Consider the following 20,754-nt stretch of genomic DNA (forward strand, 5'->3'; position numbering starts at 1 on the left):
TATCAGCAAAATGAATATACATCACTGGGGTGTTGTGTGCAATTAATTCTGTGTATGCTTTTCTAGGTCTGTTGATGAAGGGTAACAGGTGCAAAGTATCATTCGAATGCATGATTCATGTCACCACAACTAACTGCTGACTAGGGAGGTGAGATCAACTGCATTTGAAGACCTATTATTTCTTAAATGCTGACAGGGAATCTGCAGTTACATACAAGCAGTACGCAGATAAGATAGAAGCTCTGCCCTGTGGACTCACTGTTTCCATTCAGCAGATGGTGCAATTATGCATACCCGGTATGCCGGGAGTGAGGTGGTAGCTATAATGAGTGTTAATGGGATTGGAAAGCTTCGAAACCCAGACCCCAAGGTGGGAACAAAAATGGAGGAATGGGAAATGGTCTACAACTTCATGTAGATTTGATGAGAGCCTACGAATCTTTGGCCCCTGGTTCCCCTATCTCTAATAAATAACTATCAAATTGTGTACAATAAGGCACTAGGTTTTACAAAACATTTTCAAGATGCAGTAAGCTAATGTATTATTTTTATAAACAATAATTAAGAAGCTGCTGGCACTCTGGAAACAATAATTAGTATAATTGTGCTTTTAATACTGATTGATTCCTTCTCTTTTTAAAATGTTACCATGGTCCTAAAAAAAAAATAAACTTGGATATATGTATACACCTTTCTGCATTCTGTTCTTTGGTGTGAAGATGATATTGAAAAAAAATTTGTACCCTTCATCTTTCTGACCATCTAGCAAAACTCTTAGAAAAGCAGCATGGCTCAGTGGCAAGAGCACAGGCTTGGGAGTCAGGGGTCATGGGTTCGAATCCATGTTCTGCCACTTGTCAGCTGTGTGACTGTGGGCAAGTCACTTAACTTCTCTGTGCCTCAGTTACCTCAACTGTAAAATGGGGATGAAGACTGTGAGCCTCACGAGGGACAACCTGATTACCTTGTATCTACCCCAGTGCTTAGAACAGTGCTCTGCACATAGTAAGCGCTTAACCAATACCAACATCATTATTATTATTATTATTAAGTGGGTACCGGAAGATTTGTTCAATCTAATGCACTCCCTGAAATGCAGTGTCATAGTGAAGGTCAAGAAGGAAGAAGGCACAGAAGTCCCCTTAGAGTTGCCTTAGCTATAAACTCTCCCAAGCACTTAGCACAGTGTTTTGTGTCTGGTAAGCCCTCAATAAATATGGCTGAATGAAAATGTCATTGGGAAAAGTGTCAGTGAATTCAGTGTCTGGGGCGAATAAGGAATAGCAGAAGTTAGAATGGCATGCTGAGCTCTCGTGGGGAGAGTGAAAGGTTGAAGATGAGGAAAAGGAAGTTGAGGATTATGGAGAAGGAGAGGGGAAGGGACCGGGGAGGAGAAAGGGGAAGCTGTGAAATCCCAAGAGAGAAATGTTAACAGCCTCTCCGAGAGAAAAAGGATTGGCGTAAGGAGTAAGGTAAGACCTAAACTCTAGGAGATGGAAATGAAGGGCTGAAAGTTTGGAAAAGAAGTCATGTAATGAAAAATTTCTTGGCTGATGCATAAAAAAACAGTCATCATGCTGATGCCTAGAACTGACAATTTATTGGATTTTGAAGATTTAAAACAATTACCATGGCAACACTCTGAATCTTTCCCATTGTACTTCAGAAATGCCATGCATTCTACAGCAGACATATTTTAATTTTTATGTTACTTTAGAATCCCTGTAAAATTTATTTTGTGCCATTTTAACAAGAAGACACATTTGGTTTATCTATTTTTTAAGGTAATGATCTCCCCGGTAAACTACATCTTCAAGAAATACATATTTTTAAGTGGTGAGAGGGAACCTGGGCCTCAGATGCCTTCATAATATCCTTTAATATAAACATCTTTAAACGTTATAATTATAGGCTACAATTACAAGGAGGGTGTGTATCATATGGGATTCCTCTCAGAGTGAGCATAAATTGACACATCCAGTTAACTATAAACAAATGACATTATTAAGTTTGATATATTCAGGAATTCAAAAAGGAAGGTGATGTAGCTAGTTGGAAATTTTATCCAGACTTTTGAAGTAAGAGAAAGAAGCACAGGTCCAATCTGTTCATCAATCCTGTCCAGCTTCTCTGATTCAAAAATGCTCTCTGACAAGCAGTACCCATAACATCATTCCATGTTGAACAGAGAAAATAGCCATACAGGTTTTCATAAATAGCAGAATAAATTCATTCAATTAACTGGAGGAAAATAATAAGTGAATGATTCAGAAAGAGAAGTAATATAAGATGATGGTTGGAAGCATTATTTACCTGCTTTCTCTGACCAATTTTCATTAGGAATTTGATAGTAATTTGGTTTGCAGATTATTGGTCCCTTTTCTGGTACTAATATAGTACCAGACCCTTTTATATGTTCAGTATTTTTACTTTAAATGCCCTTCTACCAACCACCTCATCTCCTGCCACCAAATTCTGCAGTTTGGAAATAGAACCTGTATTTATAGAGATTTGGGAGGAGAACTAAGTGTCTGCAGAGCAGGGGGAGGAGTCAGAATCTCCACCCCCCTCCCTACCCTCTCAGAAACATGCTTCTGATTCTGTGGAGTTCCAGAAGCAGCTCCTATGACATCATTATGTTACTCTGCAGACCCTGCATGATGCACACAATCTAAAAGAACACAAACTCCATCTGAAGCAGAGACTGTGATAGATAGGATTATCATACATCTACTCTAGCAGTTGGTAGAGTGCTTGGTATGTGGTAAAAGTTCAACAATCATTATTTTTATCATTACTATTAGTAGTATCTGTTATTTCTGAGCTAGCAAAGAGTGCCCAGAATCCTCCGGTACCATCAGTGGCCACCCTAGGAGGTATTTAAGAAGTCATTTTTGTCACATCGGCAGTGTATCTAAATTTCAACCCAGCCATCCTGATTTATTGAGCGACATTTTCTTATTCCAGTAGAAAGTAAACTCTTCCACTGGACTAATCCTTGAAGACAGGGAGTATGTCAGCATACTCTATTTCAGTCTTCCAAACTCTATCATACTCTCCTAAGCACTTAGCACAGTGCTCTCCACATAGTAAGCGCTCTATAAATACCACTGATCTATTGACCCTAAGGGCTTAGTACAGTGCTCGATACATTATACTGATGAATTATTGGGCAGAATTTCTGACATATTTTTGTGCTGAGAGTGTAATGAGGCACAATTCCCTAATATGAAATCAGCAAATTAGGCCTAAAACTCCAAACTGCTACATATATAAAACCGTATCTCTATATTTAATAATAGCATATTAGAGCCCCACCCAACCTTTATATTTAAAAACAAGATCTGGGGTTGAATTCTGTAATGTGAAGGTTGTCTCCTTCAGTTGCAGATAGAATTCATTACTAAATGAATTAGTTCTTTTCAATTACTAACGCTAAGGCACAAGTAATTGGCATCAACTAAAACATTCAGAGTTTTTTCTAAATTGCTCTTAATCCAAGTCAGTCATTTAGAAGAAACAGAAATTACAACAAAGTTTGAAAGAACGCACGACATGGCTAACCACCATTAATCTTGGAACTTGTTTTTGAATATGAGGAATACTTTTCTTTTTACTTAGGAGTCAAGCCTGACTACTCTTCTGATGGAAAACTTAGGTGTAAGCACACTAAATAACTGCAAAAAATAGCATTAGTACTGGCATTCTTACTAGTGAATCTATGACTAGAGTGATAGAAATGTTATCCCTCCAAATCTCGAGGAAATTGGGAATTCAGTATTGCAAGCAAACTATCCAACAAAACATTCAATATGTCTATCTGCCCATCAGACAGGCCCCCACCTACCTTTCTCCCTGGCATAGGACATTCAACACTGGTGCCCTCCTTAAATTTTTGTCATGATTTCATGACCGTTGAAAATGTCCCTTTTATTTACCTTCAACAGGGTAGGGTAATACGTATGTCACACTCCCAGGTCTTACCTGTGGTTTTAATTGGCCTTTGACATGTACAAAACAGGTTAACCATTGCTTCACATGATATCGATCAGCAATGAGCAGAACGGGAGTGGGCCGAAGGAACTGCCCTTATTCCCCATGAGTTACCCGAATAGAACTTTGATTTCTCCTCTGAAATAATTCTTCCCATAGATGTCCACAAAGAAAGATGGAGCCTCCCTTCAGGAGAGAGGTTTCCTTTTCAGAGCAAATAGATTTTAGTCTGTAAGCTCCTGGAGGTCAGGGATCAAGTCTACCAAATCCTTCCTATTGTACTCTCCCATTCCTTAATACAGTGCTCTGTTCACGGTAAATGGGATTCATGCCCGGAAAAATCAGAGAATGCGGTTTCTAATTCCAAGTCAACCCTCTGCCTGCTATGTGACCTTGGGAAAATCACTCAAGTTCTTCTGTGCCTCCATTTCCTCATTTGTAAAATACAAAGTCAATACAGGTTCTTCCTCCTACGTAGACTGTGATCCCCATGCGGAATTGAGGAACAATGTGGCTTAGCATGGGTCTGAGAGTCAGAGGACCTGGGTTTTAATCCCCTCTACTTACCTGCTTTGTGACCTTGGGCAATTAATTCACTTCACTTTTCTGTGCATCATTTTTCTCATCTACAAAATGGGGATTCAATAACTGTTCTCTCTCTACTTGTGAACCCCATGTGGGACCTGATTTTCTTATACCTACTACTGTGCTTGGCACACAGTAAGCGTTTAACAAATACCACAATCATTATCATTATTATTATTTTTAAATATCATCAAATGATCAAAAATATTATCAGAGATTCTTGTCTGAGCATCTTGAAATCTGATAGACAGGGTTAGTGATCAGCTCATTACCATCAGCTCCATTATTGTTTCAACACATCAGAAGAGGGGATTGCAAAAGGACCAAATTCCAGAAATGGCAGGGATACTGAAGAAATAAGAAATGTTTCTGAGCCCAAGTCTGCCCTCGCAGCCACGTAGAAGTGGATAGCATCACAATTGAAAATGTTGTCTTCCAAAGGGACAGTGATTGATACAAAGCTACTTATATCCATATACGGTAGGTTAGCTGTGTAACCTGGAATTCTGTACACAGCTCTAGATCAGTTTATAAAAAGTTAACAAATGGCATGTCATTGGGATAGTCTTGCCTAAACTGATTAGCCTACCCTACACTGACCATGGCCGCTTTTGTTCACTTCACATACTTGGACTTGCATAACTGGGCGAGTGGATGCCTGGTATAGAGTCAATGGAAGTCTCATAGCTATCTGGGAGTTGATGAAGGATATCCTCAACTACGGCCCCACGCCCTCCCCCCTTTATGTTGGCAAGAGGGAAATAGCAGAATCTCTCAATTTCCACTAAATGACAGTCAGCCTAATATACGAACAATGATATCAACATCCTCCCAAATATTCAAATGAGACCATGTTTCAATCCTAAGTGATTTCTCTATATTGAGTAGGATTTTTCAATTAGTCTAATGTGTAAAGTAAAAAAAATTGCGATGCTTCAGGTTTTTAAGTCCCTGCTGTGCAAATGTATGTTAATATCATTAGCGTTTAAAAGTAGAAAAAAACAAGGTGTTAAACGTTGTCAGAGCTGGCCCATTTTAAAAGAAATAGGAAAGGGCTTGCAGCTCATTAAGCTACCTATGGAAATTATTAGCACCTGTGACAAATTACAAAACTTCTGCCACCCTGCTTAATTAGCTGTTCTGGGCAGAGGCAATCATAAAGGTAAATTAAATCCACAAGAGACTGCTTCAGAGTCAGAACCCACCATGGGGACGGTTATGCAGGTGACAAGGATTTGTTCAATTTTTTCTTACATCTGTTCAGCCCCTGACATCTTCAGATTACCACAGAATAAACTGTATTGTATTTAGTTGTGAAAAGATTAGCACATATCTCAAAAATTGAATATAAATGATATCGCTTTGCAACTTGAATTAGGCTTATGGAGAATTGTTTTAGTCTATGACACCTAAATCCCTGTTAGATAACGTGGTGACGGTGAGCCTACTTGAATAATGGTTTTTGAGTTACAAATTCACCTTCTGCCTCCATAATTTGGATTTCAAAAGAATATTCTCTAGAAAAAATGCCTGTTATCATTTTGTTATTCATTAAATGCTTATTATGTGCAAAGAACTCCAGTAGATCAGCCACAGACCCTTCACAACACAGGGCTCATATTCTGTGAGTTAGGGAGAGTAGGTATTTTATCCTCATTTGGCAAATGCATCAACTCTGGCAAAGAAAGATTAAGATCACCCAATGGGGCATTGGTAGACTGGAACTTTAAACAGTTTCATTCATTCATTCATTCATTCATTCATTCATTCATTCATTCAATGGTATTTTTAGAACACTTACTGTGGGCAGAACTCTGTACTAACCACTTGGGAAAGTATAATACACCAATAAACAGATACACTCCCTGCCCATAGTGAGCTTACTACCCGTGGTTTTATACAGTAGAGATTCTGTTTCTACTAGAAACAAGTCAAAGGGCACTTTGCCAATAAGGATGGCAGAAAACACCCTGAATTACTCTTGATATTTACTGGTGTTTATGAATAAAGAAATGATTTTAAGGCTTCCACATGCATGCCCCTTTAAAGTGATAGATTTGTAAAGCATCTTCTACTAATCATCCAGAACTACTTCCCAAAAATCCAGTTATAATACCAAATGCATCAATAGGGCATGGATTTTGCCTGTATTTATACTCAAGACCTATGTGGTTTTTCCCCTTTCATTCAGGTTAAACCTGAGCCTGAACCTGATGTCATGGCTTTTCACCCAGAGCTCTTACTGGTTCTATGGCTTACTATCTGCCCCTCTGTCAGCCTCCCCCAACTCCAGGTAGCCCAACCTTCCACTCTTCTTCCACCTTGCTTCCTACAGAAGACTATGTTAAAGGAACAGCTCCCAGAGATGGGAAGCTAAAGGAAGGCAATCAGATTGTTAGGCAGCTGCTCCTTCAGGAAAGGGCAAGGCCTCCAATCGATCAATCACTATTATTTATTGACCACTTACTATCTGCAGAGCAGTGTACTAAGTGTTTGGAGGGGAAATACAGTAGAGTTGGTAGGTAACATCCCTGCCCACAGGGAGTTTACAGTTTAGAGGACATCTCCTCTATCCTTGCAACTGCTCAATCCTAAGGATCCAACCTCAGGGAAAATCCCAATATAAAAAAAAATAATAATGCTATTAAAACATAAGAAAGTGATTGTTTTCCCCAAACAATCTTGCATTACTAGAATTTTGCCCTCACACAACCTTCTGACATGAGCAGGATCCCCATTTTGTAGATTAGGAAACTGAGGAACAGAAAGATTAAGTGATTTGCCCACAGTCACACAGTAGGCCAATGGTGGTGCCCAGACAAAAACACAAGTTTTTGGTCTGTCTTAAAGCCCGACACTCATCCATTTTACTACATTCCTTCCCCTAATCCATTTCCCCCATACACTCTTATAAAGTGACTGCTTAAAAGAAGAGGTTCACAGCATAAACAATACTATCCACAGGCATAAGTTTTTACCAAATGTCAAAAGGGAGCAACCCAATTTGTAATTTGTTTTAATGTCTCTTCCCTCTGTAGACTGTAAGCTCCTTGTGCACAGGGAGTGTGTCTTCCAACTCTGTTGCACCGTACTTTTCTAAGTGCCTAATACAGTGTTCTTGCATATAGAAAGTGCTGAATAAATATCACTGATCAACTGAAAAAGAGTTGGGCTGTGGGAAAGGGATGAAATGATTCACAATTCTGTTGAGACACACACCCTTGCAGTTTCAAGGGAAATCCATGAAAGTTCTTTCATGGATAAATCCCTTCATACAATTTCACAGTAGCATCTGTCAGTTCCATGATTCATTCACCAATTTGGGTAGGCACGCCTTAACAGTATGCTTATTTTGATAAACTGACTGCTGTTATCTCAGCTGCCTAGGCTGTTGGTTTCATTGTTGTCTCTCAAGTGATAGATCAGAGTAGTTCTGTTGTTCCTCTACTATATCAAAATGAAACCAATCAGGTCTCATATGTGAAAGATGAAACTGTCATCCCGAAACTCATCAAACAGTGCCCAATTAAACAGCAATGACATTTAGAAAAGGTGATTCAAATGAAGCAAAGGATCACTGGTGATTTCTACTAGACATGGAAAAAGTTAGAAACAACCAAAGGTGATCTGTTTAAGCTTTGTTAACTGTTCTGCACTGTAAGAAACGGGGGTGGAAAAAAACCCCCTCCCTTTTGATGCTACAAAAGCATGCTCGTTTCTAATGGATTGAACACGCTATTCAGTAGGAACTCTACAAACAATAAAAACTGGTTAAAATCAATGTAGTACTATTTGGGCTTTTACAAAAGCTGTTGTCACACTACAAGAGACTCCAAAGCCCCAATAATAACGATGAAAATAATTATAATAGTATTTGTTAAGCACCCTTAGGTGCCAAGCTCTGAACTAAGCCTTAGAGTAGATAAAAAAAATAATCAGACCGGACCCAGTCTCTTTCCTGCATGGGAATCACAGTCTAAGTAGAATGTTAGAACAGGTTTTAAATCCCCAATTAGATGAGGAAACTGAGGCACAGAAAAGTTAAGTGACTTGCCCGAAGTCACACAGCAGGCAGATGGCAGAACCAGGATGACATCCCAGACCATATGACACCCAATATACTCTTATCACTAGGAAATAGTGCTTCTCAATGTGAGTTAAAATAGACAATTAACTATGTGATTACTGCTACCACATTAATATAATCACTCATCTTATCCCACCTGGATGACTATATCCGTCTCCTTGCTGACCTCCCAACCTCCTTGTCTCTCCCCATTTCAATCCATACTTCACTCTGTTGCCCAGATCATTTTTCTACAAAAAAAAGGGTTTTGGACATATCACCCCACTCTTCCAAAAACTCCAGCGATTCTCCTTCCTGTTCCATATCAAACAAAATCCTCTCTTCTTGGGCTTTAAACACTCACTCACATTGGCTTCTCCTAACTCACCTCGCTTCTCTCCTTCTACAACCCATCCTTGCACATTTCGCTCCTCTACTGTTAACCTTCTCACTGTGCCTTTATCTCGTCTATCTCGCTACAGGCCCCTAGCTCACATTCTGCCTCTGGCCTGGAATGCCCTCCCTCCTCTAATCCAAGAGACAACTACTTTCCCTCACATCAAAGCCATATTGAAGGCATATCTCCTCCAAGAGGCCTTCCAAGGATAACCCCCACTTTTCCTCATCTCCCACTCCCTTCTGCATTGCTCTGACGTGCTTCCTTGGCTCTTCCCCCTTCCCAGTCCCAAAGCACAAATGTACATATCTGTAATTGTATTTATTTGTATTGATACCTGACTCACCCACTCTAGACTGTTAGCTGCTTATGAGCAGGCAATGTCACTATTCATTGCTGTACTGTACTTTCCCAAGTGCTTAGTACAATGCTCTGTATAGAGTAAGGGCTTGATATATACAGTTGAATGAATAAATGAATGAATATTAATGGTTATCCAACAATACTCAGTTCTGAATAGCACAGCTTCCTCAAACATCAATTAAACCACTAGTGGAAGAGGAAAATGTGGGGCAAGATTCTTTTTTTCTTCAACAAGCATTCTACATTGTCTGACTATATTATCTGGAGATCATGGCATGGCCTACTGGAAAGAGTACAGGACCAGAAGTCAGGAGACAGATTCTAATCCTGGCTGTGACACTTACCTGCTGTGCTACCTTGGGCAAGTCACTTAACTTTCCTGTGTCTCAATATTCTGGGACATTCTATAGCAAGTCCCAGAATCTGAGCAGGTTCTAACCAGACTCCAACCTAACCATGGTTGCGTTAGCATTTTCAGTGAGGATGAGAAATGGGTGGTTGGGTAGCCCATAGTGGCCTGACTGCTTTAGCAGGACAGCCTGATTCTATGATATTGATTTAATTTTCTAAAATTGCCAGGGACTACCTAAGAAATTAGGGACATATGGACAATTTACCTTTTAAGACGGTAGTGCAGATCATGCTTTTTAGAGTCTGAATCTTGCTTTTAAAATCCTCTGAAATTGGAAGCCAGAAATAAAAGATGAGTAAAATATTTATTTGGAGAGGGGAATCAGAAAAAGAGATTTATTTTTCAAAGTAGAGAAGGAGGAAAGAGAAAAATCTGATGTTCCTATTTACCAAGAGGCACACTGAATGTTTTATATCATCTCTAACATGCTAGTAGTCATTTCTGATACTTAGTAGATTACCCGCTTAAGGCAATTTTACTACAATTTTTGATAAGTAAGAAAGAACAGAACCTAGATTCCCAGTTGACTGGCTCTCAAACATTTCAGCAGAAAATCTTCAAATGCCTGTGATCTTCTTTTGGGTTTGGATTCCTTCCAACACTTCCTAGAACCGCATTAAGAAACAAGCCATTCTCCCAACACTGTTTGTACACTAATAGCCATTTTGTTTAGCATTTGAGAGTTGAAAATTAAAAACAAAATCCTTTACAAGATGCTAAGTGCAAAGATGGCCTACATGTGAATCCACATCTTAGAACATTCTGTGATAGTTTATATTAACCTATCAATCTCTAGCTCCTGGATACCACTTGAGAGGAAAATAATTTGAAATCACAAGTTGCATTACCTTAGCCAAGAACTTAATGAATGTCACCATTGTTATACACAGGATTACCATTTCTTAAGAGAACATCTTCTGTTAAATTCTTCTCTAAAATGCTTGAAATAAAGAGTACCAGTAAGCAAAATTAGCAGCTAGCCTTCATTTAAAAGTTGCTGCAGGAAATGACGCTACATCCTGTTAAGGTGATAACTCCATGTCAATCAATTTTATCCAGTGCTTGCTATGTGCAGAGCACTGTACTAAGCGAGTGGGAGAGTACAATACAACAGAATTAGCAGACACATTCCTGCCCAGAATGAGCTTATATCCAGAAGGAATAAACCTTTTCAACAGGCCAGAGCTTTAAACATCACAAGGGCATTTCTCAATAGATGTATCCCTATTCCAGTTTGGGCCACTTAAAATCCAGCTTCTGCCTCAGTACCTCTTTGTGTCAAGTTCTGCTGTTCTTTGAAGAAATGAAATATAGCAAATGTCTTCTGTAGTATACCCGTCACTTTTAGAAGGTAATGCTTCCAACTGATATATCCATGGATGAAATCCTGAAAATTAATCTCTCATTTTCATTTAGTACCATATTCTGCAACTTAATCTTGCTACCTGTACAATATCATTTTCCCTATCCTGTCTGTCATTTGGGCCTGCCTAGGTTCTGATACGGTTCTATTGAGGTAAATGTTCCTGTATGACCTTGACCAAGTCACTTCACTTCTGTATGCCTGTTACCTCATCTATAAAATGGAGATTGACCCTGTGAGCCCTATGAGGGGCAGGGACTGTGTCCAATCTGATTTGCTTATATCCACTCCAGTGCTTACAACATGCCTGGCACATAGAAAGTGCTTATCAAACACGACTAAGTGTTACCTTCTTCTTATCCACCTCACCTCCAAAATCATTCCTCTTCAATATTCTTGGATCAATCCAGAACGCCAAATTTAAAGTCATCTATGCCTAGAACTCTTGCGTCACCTTCTCCTGCCTCTTTTGTTTTCTCTAGCATTCTAAATCTTTGTAGGGATTTGCCCTCAAGAGACAAGGCTAAACACCTCAAATTCACTCTCATGATGGCATTGTGGACTTTTATGTCTCTTATCCCCTCTGCTCCACTGACCACTCCCTTTAGAAGTCAGCTCATACTCAATGAACTACTTCCTGGGCCACTTTAAATCCTGACTGCTCCCTGCCCCCAATCTCATCTCCATGAAAATAGTCCCCGAGTCTTATCAATTCCAGGAAGGTCTCAAAGGCGCAGGCTGTAGAGCATCAATTGTAGCTCTAATTTTCACTCTATTTGACGTGAATATTTTACTTTCCAAAAAGCATTGGCCCTTACGTCTGTATCTAATGTCATTATTGAATTTGATTTGTGGAACCTGTATTTGTATCGCCTACTTCTGTGTCTGGATGCTTGTCTCGATGGGGAAATAAGATAAAGGGAAGAGTTTCTGCAGCACAAATAAAAAGAGCTTGGGTAATTGTCATTTCAGTTTGGGTTGGAACGAGGCATTTCATTGAAAATGTCTTGTCCAAAAAGTGCCCAGATGATAAAAAAACTATTGGATATTTATGGTGGTCTGTCTACCTTTGATTGAAGACTCTCATAGGACAGGGACAGCTCTAGACTGTAAACTTCTTGTGAGAAGGGAGCATGCCTACTAAATCAATGAGTGCAAGTGGTTAGCACAGGGCTCTGCATACAGTTTGCACTCAAATATGACTGTTTGGTTCACAACATCTGTTTAGCTTGGTTTGTATAGCATCACTGGGATATTAAGTTTTAGTGAAGGCTTTATTTTGGATGATGAAACACTATGTGTAGTATTCAAGATACTAAGTGCAAGATAATCAGATTGGCCACAGTCCCTGTCCCCCATGGGACTCATTATCTGCAAGGTAAAGAGAAAAGGTATTTTATCCCCATTTTACAGATGAGTAAACTGAGGCCAAGATTGGTTAAGTCACTTGCCCAAGCCTAGTAACAGTTTGTGTTCTTCCATAAAAACACCCCAACAACTCCCCGAATTCTCTGCTGAGAACTTGCTCTTTCTGGAATACTGATTCAGTCAGATCTAAAAGCTCTACTTTTTTCCAAATCTGTCACCTGAAGAATGCTTTTAAACAGAGTTTTGTCAATCAATCAATGGCATTTATTGAGCGCTTACTATGTGCAGAGCACTGTACAAACTGCTTTTTTTAATTCTATGCTAATACTGCTGTAACAATTCCCTTCAGAACTGCCTAAAAGAAAACAAAATACCAATAGATAATTAATAATAATAACGGTATTTGTTAAATGCTTACCATGTGCCAAGCACTGTTCTAAGCACTGATAATAATTATGGCATTTATTAAGCTCTTATTATGTGCCAGGTACTGTACTAAATGCTGGGGTGGACACAACCAAATCGGGTTAGACACAGTCCCTGTCCCACGCAGGGCTCACAGTCTCAATTGGAGCTCAGTCTCAATCCCCATTTTCCAGATGAGGTAACTGAAGCACAGGGAAGGGAAGTGAGTTGCTTAAGGTCACACAGCAGACAAGTGGCTGAGCTGAGATTGGAACTCATTTATTCATTCAATCGTATGGCTCTGACTCCCAGGCCCAGTGCTCCCAGTGCTCTATCGACTACTCCTGCTTTACCATTCAGTAAAATTTATGTTCAATTATAAACAGAATCCCTAGTGAGTGGGATGCATGGGGAAAATATATATTAAAAAATTAAAACCTTATGGACATGCTAAGGAATAATGAATGGATGCTAAGCTTAGTACGTACAGAACACAGTAGTAAGTGCTTGGGAGAACACAATACAACAGAATTAGCAGACATGTTCCCTGCCCATTTTAAGCTTGTATCTAGAAGGAATAAACCTTTTCAATAGTCTAGAAATTCAGACCCCCTCTCAGGATCACACCTGGACAGTTTCCAATACTCTACCAGTCTCGGCTATGGGAAGTGAGAGGCAAGCAGAGGCATACCCATTCCATTCCTAGCTTGGCCGGTGGCTAGAAAGTGGAAGGTAATTTACTACAATTCAAAACTCACCGATGCTGGGCAGCAGCACCATAGGGGAGAGCTGAGGGCGGAGACTCAAGTTTAATATGTGGAAGGAGGCAATGGTAAACCACTTCCATATTTTTACCAAAAAACACAATGGATGCATTACCAGAATGATGGAAGATGGAGAGTGGGACAGATGTGTCCATGGAGTCGCTGTGCAACAGAGTTGGCTCGGCAGCATACAATGAAACAAAAGCTTCAGACACCACAGATACTTAATTCTCAACAGATAGATCCCTAATCCAGTTTGGACCACTTTAAATCCAGCTTTCACCTCTGTGCCTCTTTCCCTCAAGTTCTGGTGTTCTTTGGACAAATGAAATATAGCAAAGTAAGAATATACATCTCTCTAGTAAACTCATCACCTCTAGAAATTAGTGCTACCAGTTGGCCCATCTGAAGGTTAGGCTGGGGGCCCACAGTTTCTGGATGTCTTTCTCTAACAGTACTTTCTCTGAACCTCATCTGGCCTGTTCAATAGAACCCTTTCATTCCTTGTGAAACAGTATGGTCTAATGGAAAGAGAAGCTGGCCCAGCAGTCAGATAATTTGGGTTCTGTTCCAGTTTTACCCAAGCTTACTGTGTGATTTTGGGCCAGGCACTTAACCTCTCTGTGCTGCCCCAGTTTCCACATCTATAAATTGGGAGTAATAGTTCCTTTCTCTACCAATTCACGGAGATGTTGTGAGGCTCAAGTGAGACCATGATGTAAAATTATTTTGGAAAATATAAACACTATACTAATTCTAGCTATCATTATCACTGGGCTAATCTATCAGAGTATGTGAAACTTGGAAGAAAGGTGCTGGGCAAAGCTAAATTTCAATTACAGAAAAAAGGTCTTTTTTAAAGGAAAACAAACTCAAAGTATGTCAAACAAATACAGGCCTTTAATGTTTTTCAAGCTGTAACCATGAGGTTTGGTCTCCTCATTTTGGAATGAATTATCAGGCAATCTTAGTGTGTTTAAAAATATATAGACCTCTCTGAAACATTCAAACATGAGGAACCCAATGGGATGTCAACGGAAGAACAAACTAACCCAGGGAAATCAATTTGGAGAGGAACCTGTGCACATGATCAGAAGCTAGAAATCAATTTAAATCCTTTTATGAATCCCATACGCATTTCACTGTAGGAGATTTACAGACCTGCATTGCTCAAACAACTGACCAGTGAGTGGGAAAATGATCGCATCTCCTGAATTGCATTTTTATTAAAGCAGTCAAGTTCCCTCTGCTCATTTACTAACTCAAGACCAGCTGGCTAATAGAAGGAGTAAACCCACAAACGGGACACCACCTCAGCTTCTGATTAGCAGCTCTACACCTGGAGATAGCTGGGAGGCTCTGGACTCTGGACTCACAGCCACCTTAACCCTGCTGTGAGAAAGAGCCACCAGCAGGGCGGGGGATGCGGGGAGTAGGGGGAAGGAGGAGCTGAGGATCCAAAAGATCAGTGAGGATCCAACATCAGTGTTGGCTAACATAGCAGAGGCCAGTGGTTTTTCAGTAAATTTAGAGCCACTTGAAACTGAGTCTGAGTGAATATGAAATGCCAGCAATTCTCTTTTTTTTTTCTTTTAAATGGTATTTGTTAAGTGCTAACTATGTTCCAAGCACTGAACTAGGCACAGGGGTGCATACAAGGAAATCAGGTCAGACACAGTCCATGTCCCACATAGGGCTCACAAGTCTTCACCCCCTTTTACAGATTAGGGAACTGAGGCCCAGAGAAGTGAAGTGCCTTGTCCAAGGTCACACAGCTGATAAGTGGCAGAGCCAGCCTTAGAACCCAAGTCCTTCTTAATCCGAGGCCCATGCTCTATCCTCTAGGCAATGTTGCTTCTCTAGGTCTCACTCATCCCCAGGCATGTCAATTCACCTAGCATCAATTTTGTCCCCGACCAGAAGACAACATGCAAATCTCATCTTTCAAGGACTAAATGTCAGCCAAGAAGTCAAAGAGAAGGCAGCGGGGAGATGTGCAGGGGATTGGATTTAGGATAGGGAGGACTCTGAAATTTCTGCTAGTAGTGCTGAGAGAAAACAAACCAAGGAACAGGAGGAAGAGAGACAAATAATGTGGAAAGAACAAAGGCAAGCACTTTCTTAGGAGTAGGCATTCAGAAATACAAAAAGCAGATCCTGAAACAGAGTATAGGAAGGTGATTTGGAGTGCACATGTGATGGAAAATATAATGGGCAGATTAATACTCCTCTAAGTCTCTTGCTCGGTTCAAGAATTCTAAGTAACTTCAGTGAGTGTGTTCCTTCGACAGTTCCAGGAAATACAATGTAATATTTGGATAACTGGTGTTAGAAGAAGAAGCCTAAAGTAGCTAAATATATAAATATTTGCCACAAAGTTTTTCATTAATCTGCCTATCACTGTGGCTTGATAATCCTTTTCATTTGTTTCATGAAGTTAATTAGGATTTTCAAATTTTCAGAAAGATAAAAACTGCTGAAGGTCTAAAATATGAAGTTTTATGATTAGATGTAATAAATATTGGAATAATAAAACTACCCAATCTCTAATTAAGTTAAGGAAAGCTCTGCTCTTAAATCAATGGAAAGCTTCATTGCAACTGTTTTTGATACAGGAAATAACTCCTACCTACCAAAATGAGTCAGGCCCAGCATAACCAATCCATGGACTAAACTATTGATTTTCTTTATTTGGATACAAAAAACTTCTATTCCATTAATAAAATGTCACCCTCTTGTGGTGAAAAACTATTAGCTGTCTTGTAAAACCACCTGGGCAGAATCATTCACCTCTCTACTGTGAGCCCTCCATTTGGTATCCTTCAGAAATAGCTTCAGCCTTACCCTTGAAAACTCATCCTACAGAATTTAAGGGGTGCCCTGGGACAGTACAGAAAACTCCAGAATGAGTGCTGTAGCACTACGAACAAAATCCCCTTATCTTCTCCAAACCCAAGAGAACAACGAGCATGTACTGGGGCAATTCCATCTCTTCTACCACTAGAAAACACTCAATCAGTCGGTATCAATTTACCAATAGAATGCATTGAGCCCTTACTGTGTGCAGAGCACTAATATAAACCTTGGGAGACAATAGTAGAGTAAGTAGATACGATTCCTGTCTTCAAGGAATATATAATATAGCTGGGGGGAAAGACAATAAAATATATTAACAGTATCAAAACAAATGAATATAATATTAGTTTCTTCATCTGCCCCATTCTAGCATCTGATGTAGCTAGAGGACCTGTTGCAAGTGGATTGGGGCAAGAGGCATTTAACACCACCAATAATGTTTCACAGCCATTTGTGGAATCTCAATTCCTCAAGGTCTTCAGTGGCAGAAGAAAAGGTAGTAGTACTCTTGTGAACTTTTCTATCTTTGCTTCCTAAAATCACTTACACTATTCTTTGAATCTAAGAAAAGATAAATATCAAATTACACAATCTTTTGGTTTTCTTCTTCTAGTTTTGGTCAAACTTTCCAAGCCAGACCAACAGCAAATTTTGGATACATACAGGCCAGCTATGAGCCCTAGTCATGCCACTGTCTTCCACAGTTCATCTGTAACGCCACCGCTGAAACCTCTCTTTGGGTGTCTAAAGTAAATTTAAATGAACACCTATAATAAATGCTTCAAATTTGAGAAATCACTGTCCAGGTTGGCATAGTACTGTTTATTCCTTCGATAGCTTTTCCACAGTCAGCTTTTGCTTGTTTTCATTCAATCAGTTAATCATAATTTTGAGTACTTACTGTGTGCAGAGCACTGTTCTAATCACTTGGGAGAGTACAGGACAACAGAGTTGGTAGATATGTTCCCTGCTCACAGATAGTTTCAGGTATGCAGACCTCCCTGAATCATCATCCATATCATTTGCCTTACAGAAAAAAGGAGCATGTCATTGATGCTTTCCGGTACTAAAACAATGTTGTAAACAATTCGCCTAAAATAAGTAAGCCATATACTACTGGCATATTTAAAAATTGGTTTCTTTTATCCTGCCTCAACTCTGAAATGTTCATTTAATCACAGAATCACAAGTCTCCCATTGTTGTGACCATATTTAGTATTTAATAAACATTATAACTACCACCACTTGTTAAATGCTCTACCACTGGCTTATTTTTCATGATACAACAAATTATATTTATCACATGTCCTCTTTCACCCAGCCCCAGCTATGATCCTTCCTCTCAGGTCTTGGCTAAAAATGAACACAGTCTCATATTTCTCTTGACTCATTTGAAAACAAATAGATATTCTTCTGAATCTTTACTGAAATGTCATTAAAGCAGTAATGATTTCACCAACAGATCCTTCGTGCTATCTCTCTAATGATAATCATGCCAGGGACATATATTTCCCTACCTTCCCCAGGGGCCTGTCTACTAAATTAAAGTTCTGGTGTTCTGCCATTCAAATCTGCATCACCTAATTCATCATACTTACAAGTGTCAGATTCTTTTCTTATCTTGGGAAATCCCAATATTCCCAGAATTCATTTTCTAAAGGGGAATTATTCAAAAGCAACATTTGGAATTTAAAGAATGTACTTCTCTCAAACTACATATGAAGACTTACGAAACCCCAACACACATATAATCTAGTATTACAGTGTGTAAATATGTTATTCACCACACAGGCAAACATTTGCTTTACAGTAATTTACTCATGTAATATTCACGAGCAAAGGAATCTTTGCTCATGCTAAGGCAACTGATGAATATTGTTTGCTGCCAGGTTGGCTTTAAATCTCATGAACAAGTATAGAATTCAGTATTTCATTCTAAAATAAACCAGTAGAGTTTGGCCCTGGATAATCTGGAATGGTTTATAGGACAATGGCATGCATTTCACACACACCAAATTCTCATTTATTCTTATTAGAAAGACCAGTCCCGTGGTATTTGGCATTATTAATCTAACCAGGAAAAGATATTAAATCATATGATTAATAGAAAGACACTGAACTGAGCCTGTAGTTCTGTGATAAATTCACATATTGCTTGTTCTTTGTTCCTAGAGATCTGTTCTTTTGTTTATTGAGCTTTAACTTTCTTTTGCATAAATATTTACATTACAATTCGTGATGGATAGGAACAAAGTATTACATGCCTCATTTTATGTGTTTTCATATATCCATTTGACAGGGATATCTTTACTTATTATGTCAATAAAATGCATAAAAACACCATGGAAATCCTCATCCGGGTGTTCGCACCACAGACTGTGAGGTTATATTATACAACTGTCATAGTCTTGGTGTTTCATTATGAAGTTCAGTGTAGAATCCAGAATAGCTAGACTTTATTTGCAGAAGAAAGCAACTGGTAGTTTGCTGAGTTTCTGCATTCCGATTTGTTGACAGAAAAGACAAGGGCACAAGGTTGGAACTAATACTTCATGAGGAGAGGATAAGAGGATAGGAAAAAAAAACACAAATGACAAAGAAGTCTATGTAAGTCAGGTCAATCATCAACATGAACTCAGACACACCAGCTTGCTCTCTAATGACAAATAGCCAAGGTCACTTATATCATGGCAAGCAGTTTCGGGCCATGAGAGAGATAAAGGGAGACAAAACTAGTTTTGGAGAATCATTCCTTTCAGATAACCAATCTTCCTCTAATATCATTTAAACTATCTACAGCACCCTCTCCCTAATGAATCCATTGCACATTCCAAGTTGAAAAGCTTTTTGTACCTCATTAGGAAATCAGAGAATTAAATTTATTCTCATTTGGGTTTTTAGCCATAAAGCCTTTGCGTTAGAGATAAAATCAATGTCTAATGGCAGACGCTTCAACTAGCTAATGTGGAACTCCTTTCTTAATACTGAAAACCACTAGGTTTCTTACGAGTTGCTTCGCTATAGGGCAGCTGAAAAATGACTCATTTTAAAATTCTTTCTGCTATTAGCTTTCTTGTAATTGAGCATCAAGCACTCTGAATTACAGCCAAATAAATGTCATTATTAAATGTCTTGCTTTTTTCTTCATTTTCAGGTTAACAACCCTCAGACCAGTGTTGATCTTTAACAGCAACATTCCAGACATTCTCTTTGCACTGTTCTTTTTTTCTCCAAAGGTTGCTATCTCTGACAATTCCTATTGTCATTTCAAAAGGACACTGTCTGTTTTTGGGCAGCATCATGTAACTCTGCCAAGAAATGATACTTGAATGTGCTGAATCCCTTTAAATGTCCCAGAGAGCCCCAAGATGTTGTTTGGGCTGAAAAATAAATTAAACCCAGTCAAAATGGTGGACATCAGGTTGGCACTGAGGTGAACTTTAAATTACCTGCAACTTTGTTCCCATGTGAGCTACCAATATTGTCCCCCAGGGAAACAAAAAAAAGGTTTCCAAAATAGAAGTTTCAACTGGCAAAGCCCAAGGGAAGAATCCATGGTCTCAAGGTACAATATAACATGAATGCTGTTGGATCACAATAGAATGTGACTTGAACACTAAAATCATGCTTTCTCCTGCTTCATAAAATGCTGAAGGTTGTTTCTTTTCTCCTCTTGACTAGGTCCCCACCTTAAATAGTACCTTTGACAGTTGCAAAACATCTGGCCAACATCTGGACTTAGTGGGTGGAATTACTCAGATGAGTTTGCTGCGTACGCCTTTTTATTGTCTCCCAAAGTGGCAGTAGAAGAGCAAAAGAAATCTAACAGGCATTTTCTGAAGGCAACAAGGTGGCTTTGGAGCTATAATTTGCCTTTTATTCCTCTCTCTGCTCATATCTGCATGCGGCAAACCGGATTCCCGGTTGAAAAGAGTGTTTGAAATCTGCCTCTTTTTTCATGCTGCCAATGGCGCCCGTTCCCTTCACTAGCAAAAAGGAAACAGGCTCTCCTATGTCACAGTACAAGCCTTGTGGGGTAAATATATTAAGGTTGGGCATGAATCATATTTGGTAAGGTCTGGTGTTGGATAGGCAATTCATATTGACTCTCTGAATGGCTGAGAAATCCCCGGATTCACAGATGCTTCCAGGAGGCAGCTGGCAATTAAATCCAAAAACTCT

The 20,754-nt window shown here is 39.3% G+C and overlaps 1 protein-coding gene and 1 long non-coding RNA gene across 2 annotated transcripts in view; one reads left to right on the plus strand and one right to left on the minus strand.

Annotated features, from left to right (window-relative positions):
- Positions 1–20,754, minus strand: part of PCDH7 (protocadherin 7) — a gene marked incomplete at its 5' end in the record, with an annotated part of 396,951 nt that overhangs the window by 101,137 nt on the left and 275,060 nt on the right. The gene's annotated exons all lie outside the window — the stretch shown is intronic.
- On the plus strand, positions 2,668–19,992 carry LOC114818239. The gene is made up of 3 exons (XR_003766081.2): positions 2,668–2,757; positions 16,943–17,068; positions 19,727–19,992. It is a non-coding gene; the product is annotated as an uncharacterized LOC114818239 (long non-coding RNA).

Source organism: Ornithorhynchus anatinus, chromosome 18 (genome assembly GCF_004115215.2).
Source record: "Ornithorhynchus anatinus isolate Pmale09 chromosome 18, mOrnAna1.pri.v4, whole genome shotgun sequence".
Lineage (NCBI taxonomy): Eukaryota > Metazoa > Chordata > Mammalia > Monotremata > Ornithorhynchidae > Ornithorhynchus > Ornithorhynchus anatinus.